At 40.6% G+C, this 7,855-nt stretch overlaps 1 pseudogene; it reads right to left on the bottom strand.

The window, feature by feature from the left end:
• Nucleotides 1-7,040: 7,040 nt before the first annotated feature.
• LOC101523937 (high mobility group protein B1-like) lies at nt 7,041-7,625 on the bottom strand (annotated as a pseudogene).
• Between the last annotated feature and the right edge of the window lie 230 nt (nt 7,626-7,855).

Raw genomic sequence — 7,855 nt, 5'->3', positions numbered from 1 at the left:
CCTGGGAATGGAGTCTTTTTTCCCCCCTGGACTATCAATGAGCATTCTTAATTCTGTCCAAGAAAGCTTTAACGAATGCGGACAGGTTAACAGACACAAAATGCTGCTTTGTCACCTTTGTTCTTTATTAACCTACAACAGTTTGAAACTGCATTCTTATAGCTAGAAATAGTGAACTAGAATGAGTAGAGGACATTTTCTAAGTAAGAATACAGAGAAATAATGAATTTTTTAAAAAGAGAGAAAAGCCATATTGCAAACAACTGACATATTTACATGCCAACCTGTGTTATTTCTCAACAAAGGAATGAGATATCCAATAGCTAAAAGAAATAAAAAAGATAATGTCACTCCCTGTTAACATAAAATTATGAATTATGGTACTGATATTAAATATAATGTATAATCAAAGAAAAGAAGTTTACATGGGAATAATATTTTGACCAGTCCTATTCCATGCCAATACTCTAATACAAGCAAACCAATTTCAATATGGTTTCATAATGTATTAACATCAGCAGCTTTCAAAAAGAAAAGAGCGAGGTACATCCTCAATATGATTTAACCTTTTTACTTTCAAGTTGAATCGTCAGACCCTACAAATACTTTTTAAGCACCAGCTGAAAGCTTCCCAGGAGAAATAAATAAGTATGCCATTATAAACTTAACACTATCATGGGGAAAACTCAAAAACATTTCAAGTTTTTATCAGCTTTCACATAATATCACTAACATAATGTAATGAATAACTAGATAAAGTGAGGTTCTTTGCATACGATTCCAAAGAAACAGAGGTACATGAAGTAAATACTTTCTCAAAACCCCATCTAAGTATGTATTCCTCATCTTCATTGCTTTATTGACATTTTAAAAAAAGCTACCATCTGCCAAGTGAACCAAGAGAGAGCAGCAGGAATAAAAAGATGAGTATAAAAATTGTCTCAATCCAATTATGTTCAGGAATTAAAAATGATCATGTCAACCACTGCAAGTGTGGTAGGCATAATAATGACCTGCAAAGATGTTTATATACCTAATCCCAGGATCCTGTGAATATGTCACATTATGTGGCAAAAGAGGTTTTGGAGGAGTGTTTAAATTAAAGACTTTGAAACAGGTAGATTATCCTGTATTACCTGGGTAGCCTCAAGCTTATCACATAACATTTTAAATCCAGAGAATCTATCACAGCTGAGTCAGAGGCAAGGGTAGTGATGGAAGCCATTATCGAGAATGTTGAAAAGGAAATAAGGGCTGGGGCCAGCATTGCAGACAATAAATTAAACTGTCTCCTGTGGTATAAGCATCTCATATGGGTGTCAGTTTGAGTCCCAGAAGCTCCACTTCCCATCTAGTTCCCTGCTAATGACCCAGGAAAGCAGGCCCAAAGCCTTGGGACCCTGCACCCACATGGAAGACCTGGATGAAGCCTGCCCCCATCTCTATTTTTCTCTCTCCTCCTCCCTCCTTCCGTCCTTCCCTCCCTCTGTCTCTCTCTTCTGGTGTTCTTTTTTGAAACCATGATTTAAAATAATAATAATAATAATAATAATAATAATAAAGCTCATTGAATGATTCTACGGGCAACCAAGTTTAGCGATGTTAGTGATGGTAGGAACATACCATATAAAAATTACGTTTTTTATTTTCTTAGAATAATGACACATCATTCCCAGAAAAGGAAACAGTTGTTGTTTGAAAAGCCTATTAATTAATCAATCTTTACAGTTAACACACTGGCTAAGATGCTTGCACCTCACATTGGAGTGAACCAGTTTTGTCCCAGATCAGATTCACACTTGCAAATCCTATGGATGTCAGATTCTGGAAAACAGCAACTCCAGTAGTTGTGTTTTTGTGTGGGAAAATGGATTAAGTTCCTACAACCGGTTTCACATCAGCCCAGCCCAACTATTGTGGACATTTGGGAAGTGGTGTATTCATTCTCTCTCTCTCTCTCTCTCTCATACACTCACACACACACACACACACACACACACACATTTTAACAACCCTCAGACTTAAAATCTAAAATTATTGATACATTTAAAGAAATGAAACACAAATAAGAATACACATCTACTAGAAACAAAAAGGAATAGTGGACATTGAAAACATACAGTGTGTAGAAATAAATTTAGGAACCAAACTTTAAACTCACAGCTTAACTTAATTGCAATATAACACAACAGAGAATTCATAAACTCAAATAAGGTATGCACAGCCACTGACCAGACATGGACTTGCTTGAAAGGATGGACTTCTGACCTGTAACAGAATAGCACCTGCATCTATGTGAAGACTTTAGTTCCAGAGCATGATAATAAAATCCAGTAAGGGTAGGAACATTTTGTGTAGAACTCTTTAGGCTAGATCCCTGTGTAAACATCGAAATTACCCCCACAGAAGTCAAAATATATAAAACAAAGTGAACATAAGCTCCCACTTTGGGTGCCTTATGGGTATACTGATCATATGGATAATGGACAGCTGTACTCATTTTGTTTGATGTTACGTGCTCACTGATGTTTTGTTACTACAGTTTCCCTTTTTCTTGTGCTCTTTGGTTATAACGGTTCTCACTCCTTACATACTCAAGTACAGACTTTCAAAAAGAGAACATATACTGACTGTTAAATTAGTCATCCTAAAGAGCTGGAGTATGAGAAAGTACAGCTTAATCAGGATTCCCTATTGTGATGACAACAACCAACACCCAACTGCTGCACTCTACTAGGCAATATTGGACTATTTGCCACTAGTGTTTGAAAACTTATGTAAGACTGGTGTATGAAGCCATAGCTGGGTACAGATATCTCTTATATGCCCACCACAATCAAAAACACAGCAGATATTTGTGTTTAATCACTTCCTCAAGTATTAATTAAGTTCTTTGGGCTGCATCAACTCAGTTTTGTGAAACTCAGTTCTGACGACATTGGCATAGTCTCCAGGACTCACTTCATGCCAAAATGGGACCTCACATACGACTGGGGTGGGATTCAGGAGTGAACAGGTGCAAATACATGAGGCATGGTGGCTGTGGTGTTTGTCTGCTTGGGCGACCCCTACAGAAGTTAGGTGAAATTTATGGTTTTCCAAAAATGGAAAATATGCCTCACATGTGTTCCTAAGGTCCTCCAGCATGCAGATGCCCAGACAAAACCAGAGGCCCATAGTGAGTTTTTCTAAATGCCTTAGTGACAGAAAGCAATGCCAGATTATAGTATAGACCAGGAAAATGCACTTGCAGTGCATCTTAGGACACACAAAAGAGGATCAAAGTAGTCTGGAAGAGACAAGGGGAAAGAACGGGGCTGGCAATAGACAACAACACCAAAGGGGGGGCGGTAACAATGAGCTCCAAATCAAGGTCACAACAGATACAGAAATTTGGCTGGGCGCTGCAAGTCCACCCCTGCTATGGAAGGAGTCAAGCAGAAGAGCAGGGGTTTCAGAGGCGGCAACAGAGACCTAACTTGCTTTGCCCTCACAGAACAACAGCACTCAGAAGAGGAGATAATAATGAAGATGGAGGTGGATAGGGCTCTACTACCAGGTGAGCTGGCAAAGGAGTCAACCAGAGCACAGGGGCAAGCAGTGCCCCAAGGAAAGACATGTATGGCAGCAAAAACCAGGTAGTTCTGCACTGCACTTCTACAGCATGCACTGTCAGTCCAATGCAATGGAGCTAACAGAGCCAGCCATGATCCTGAGGGCTCTTCTAGACCAGACAGGGAAAAGCCCAGAGCTGCTGGGCAGCAGATGGCAACAGCAAGCACAACACAGCACAGGGGCAGGGGAAACTATCAATCATGCTCAGAAAGGAGGCATCACCAAACTCTGAGCTGACTCTGTGCTGAAGCTGCCTGAGCATTCCAGTGGTGAGGATGATGCAGAGCCACCAAGACTCTCTACATCCAACGGACAGACAACCAGAAAAGAAAACTCTCAACAACCAAAAGCTCCTCAGAGACAGATCCAAACACCTCACCAGTTGCAAAAGTTGGTAGAACAATCAGTGACCAACCACACGTTAAGGAACTGAATGGAACTGGGGAAAATGTCAAAAAAAAAAAAAAAAGCCCTATGTGTTGTAGCTTGCAAGTTTGTCTATAATATGGAGGTGGATGCCATCACACTTTGGTGGATTTAAAAAAAAAAGGATTCAATATCTCAGACCACAGATATAACTATGAGAACTAGCTTCAAACTGCCTATCATCACACAGTAGGAAAAAAAAAAAAAAAAATTTATTTTACATAGCACCCCCTTGTGATACACTTTGGTAATGACAAGTTTGACAGGATGGCCAATGTGGCAATACCTCTGTTCCATTACATGGATAATGTGATGCTAGCCTGTTACTCTTTTACAGATTTAAAACACGTTATAGCTACTTTTTTGAGCCTTCTTTAGTCACCCTGTGAAAGGTGAAAGATGGTCTTTATCTGACACTTGCCCAATCAGAAGGATACAGCCTGGTGGCTACAAACACCCTGCTGATCACACACATACTTTTGCTCCTGTAACCCAATGAACAATCTGTCAGTTGTATATCAAATTATCTGTCAGCTCTGCAATTAGATACTTTATAAGGTAAGTATAACTACTGACCAAATCTGGACTTACTTGTAAGCGTAGACTGCTTCTGAACTACAGTGGAACACCATGTGGATCCATGTAGAAACTTTAGTCCAGAACAGTACAATTAATGTCAGCCAAGGCTGTGATATTCTGCATAAAACAGACTACGCTGGTTATCTGAAAACAAATTAAAGTTTTCCTCATGTGTACCAAGAAACAAATAGCAAATCAAACCTGGGCCCCACCACTGGGTGTCTTATGGCTTTACGGATCTTAGGGATCAGCAATAGCCCTAGTCATTTTGTTTGATGTCACATGCTCAGTGAGGGTTTGCTGCAGTAGCTTCTATTGTTCTTGCGGCTTTGGATGCAATGGTGTTCACTCCTTATATAGACCTCACAAAGAGACCCTCCAAAAGATAACACACAGAGAAACAACAAATCCTTAAAAGCTGAAGTGTCAAAAAGGTAAAGGTATTTAGGCTGCCCTGCTACAACAACCAACATGTAACTGCCACAATTCTATTAGGTAACTGCTTGACAGATAGCCACTAGCGTCTGCAAAGCGTTTGGAAGAGAGTGGGGCATAGATCAGTGCATATCTATTTTATGTGCATGCCGACATCCCAAACATAGCACAAGTTTCTCATGTCCATGCCAATTTACAACCCCCATACTGAACCAGGCAAGGTTAGTGGCTATTGAAAATACCACCGGTGATCCACATCTCTCACCATACACTAAGATCAGATCTAAATGGATAACAGAGCTAAACCTACATCCAGAAACCTTCAAACTTTTGGAAGAAAATGTTGGAAACACACTGCAACACTTAGGGGTAGGCCCTCACTTCCTAAAAAAGACTCCAAATGCAGTAGAAATCAAGACCAAAATAAGCAATTGGGACCTCATCAAACTAAGAAGCTTCTGTACAGCTAGAGAAACAATCAACAAAGTAAAAAGGCAACCCACAGAATGGGAGAAGATCTTCGCACACGACATAGGTGATAGAGGGCTGATCTCCAGAATATACAAAGAGCTACAAAACAACCAAAATGTCAAAACAAACAAGCCACTCAAGAAATGGGCACGGGAAATGGGCAAACACTTCACAAAGGAACAAACCCAAATGGCAAATAAACATATGAAAAAAATGCTCAAGTTCCCTGGCAATAAGGGAAATCCAAATTAAAACATCAATGAGGTACCACCTAACGCCAGTAAGACTGGCCCACATGAATAAAAGCACCAACAACACTTGTTGGTGAGGTTGCGGGGAAAAGGGATCCCTACTCCACTGCTGGTGGGGCTGCAGGCTGGTACAGCCTCTATGGAAATCAGTATGGAGAACATTCAAACAACTCAAATTCAACATACCGTATGATCCAGCAATAGCACTCCTAGGAATATATCCAGAACACTTGTTTTATGAGAAACCAACATGCACTCCTATGCTCATAGCAGCACAATCAGTAATTGCAAAAACATGGAAGCAACCAAAATGCCCATCAACAGAGGATTGGATAAGAAAGCTATGGTTCATCTACTCCATGGAATACTACTCAGCTATTAAAAAAAACAAAATGCAGTTCTTTGTGGCCAAATGGGCCAAACTGGAAACCATAATGCTAAGGGAAATGAGCCAATCCCAAAAGGTTAAATACCACATGTTTGCCTTAATTTAAGATGATATGATGTTATGTATAACATGTTATGTTTTGAATGTTATATGTTGTGTATAAACTAAAATTGAAGTATAGGTGAGGTGGTCACAGAAGGTGGCTGGGAACTCGCATTTACTTTTAACATATTGGCTACTCATTACTATGTCAATTAATTCCATAATGATGTAAATTTTTGCTGATGGTATGTTGGAGCTTTCAATTGACTGGGATGATACTCTGGTAGCTCTGTCTTCAGACCAGAGAGGGTATACCTAAGAAGCCGTTGAACTTGACTGGACAATAAGATGCTGGACTCTATGTTTGGTATACGCTTGCAATGGGGGAATCTCAACTGAACTTGAGCTGTGGTTATGCAACAAGGTGGAGGAATCCACCATGGTGGGAGGGTTTGGGGAGGGGTGGGGAGAACCCAAGTATCTATGTAACTGTGTCACATAAAATTAATAAAAAAAAAAATACCACCGGTAATGCAACAAGATGGAGGAATCCACCATAGGGGGAAGGGGGGGGAAACCCAGTGCCTATAAAACTGTGTCACATAATGCAATGTAATCAATAAAAATTTTTTTAAAAAAGAAAATACCACCGGGACAGGGCTATCTAAAGACACATTCAGTAGTGTGTTAACTATACAGAAAAAGACACTGTGCAGTTTAAAAACAAATCTTACACAGCCTTATATTTCAGTTTTTTTTCTTTAAAAGGAATGAGTTGTGTACAGGGGGTTAAGTGCTTTATAGACAAGAAAAAAAATGGTGCTAGAAGCAACTTATTCATCATCATCCTCATCTTCTTCATCTTCCTCATCTTCTTCATCTTCTTCATCCCCTTCATCTTCCTCCTCTTCCTTCTTTTTCTTGCTCTTTTCTGCCTTGACAACTCCCTTTTTGGCTGCTCGGTATGCGGCAATATCCTTCTCGTACTTCTCCTTCAGCTTGGCAGCCTTCTTCTGGTGAGGCTGCTTGTCGTGGGCAGCAGTGTTATCCCACATCTCTCCCAGCTTCTTTGAGCATCACCAATGGAGAGGCCAGGGTGCTCCCGTTTGATTTTTGGACGATACTCAGAACAGAACAAGAAAAAGGCCAAACGAGGCCTCTTGGGTGCCTTGGGATCCTTGAACTTCTTTTTGTCTCCCCTTTGGGAGGGATGTAGGTTTTCATTTCTCTCTCATAACAAGCCTTGTCTGCCTTTGCCATGTCTTCAAATTTTCCCTTCTCCTTAGCAGACATGGTCTTCCACCTCTCTGAGCACTTCTTCGAAAACTCTGAGAAGTTGACGGAAGCATCCGGGTGCTTCTTCTGTGCTCCTCCTGGCAAGTTCACACAAAGAATGCATGTGATGACATTTTGCCTCTCGGCTTCCCATGGTTAGTTATTTTTCCTCCGCGAGGCACAGAGTCACCCAGTGCCTGTCCGGCCCTCACTTGCCCCAGCGCTGTCTCTATGGAGCTCAATGTACTGGAATGGCTGTGAGAGCGGGAGCCAGATGCAGCCTCCTCACTCTCTCCACTCTGTAACATTGCTTTGACCTTAGTTTTGACAGCTCTTAATTTTCATATTCAGGTATCAGCTGCTATGTGAAAAC

Source organism: Ochotona princeps, chromosome X (assembly GCF_030435755.1).
Source record: "Ochotona princeps isolate mOchPri1 chromosome X, mOchPri1.hap1, whole genome shotgun sequence".
NCBI classification, from domain to species: Eukaryota; Metazoa; Chordata; class Mammalia; order Lagomorpha; family Ochotonidae; genus Ochotona; species Ochotona princeps.
Note: the sequence above shows the minus strand (reverse complement) of the source record. Positions and strands in the feature narration are given on the sequence as shown.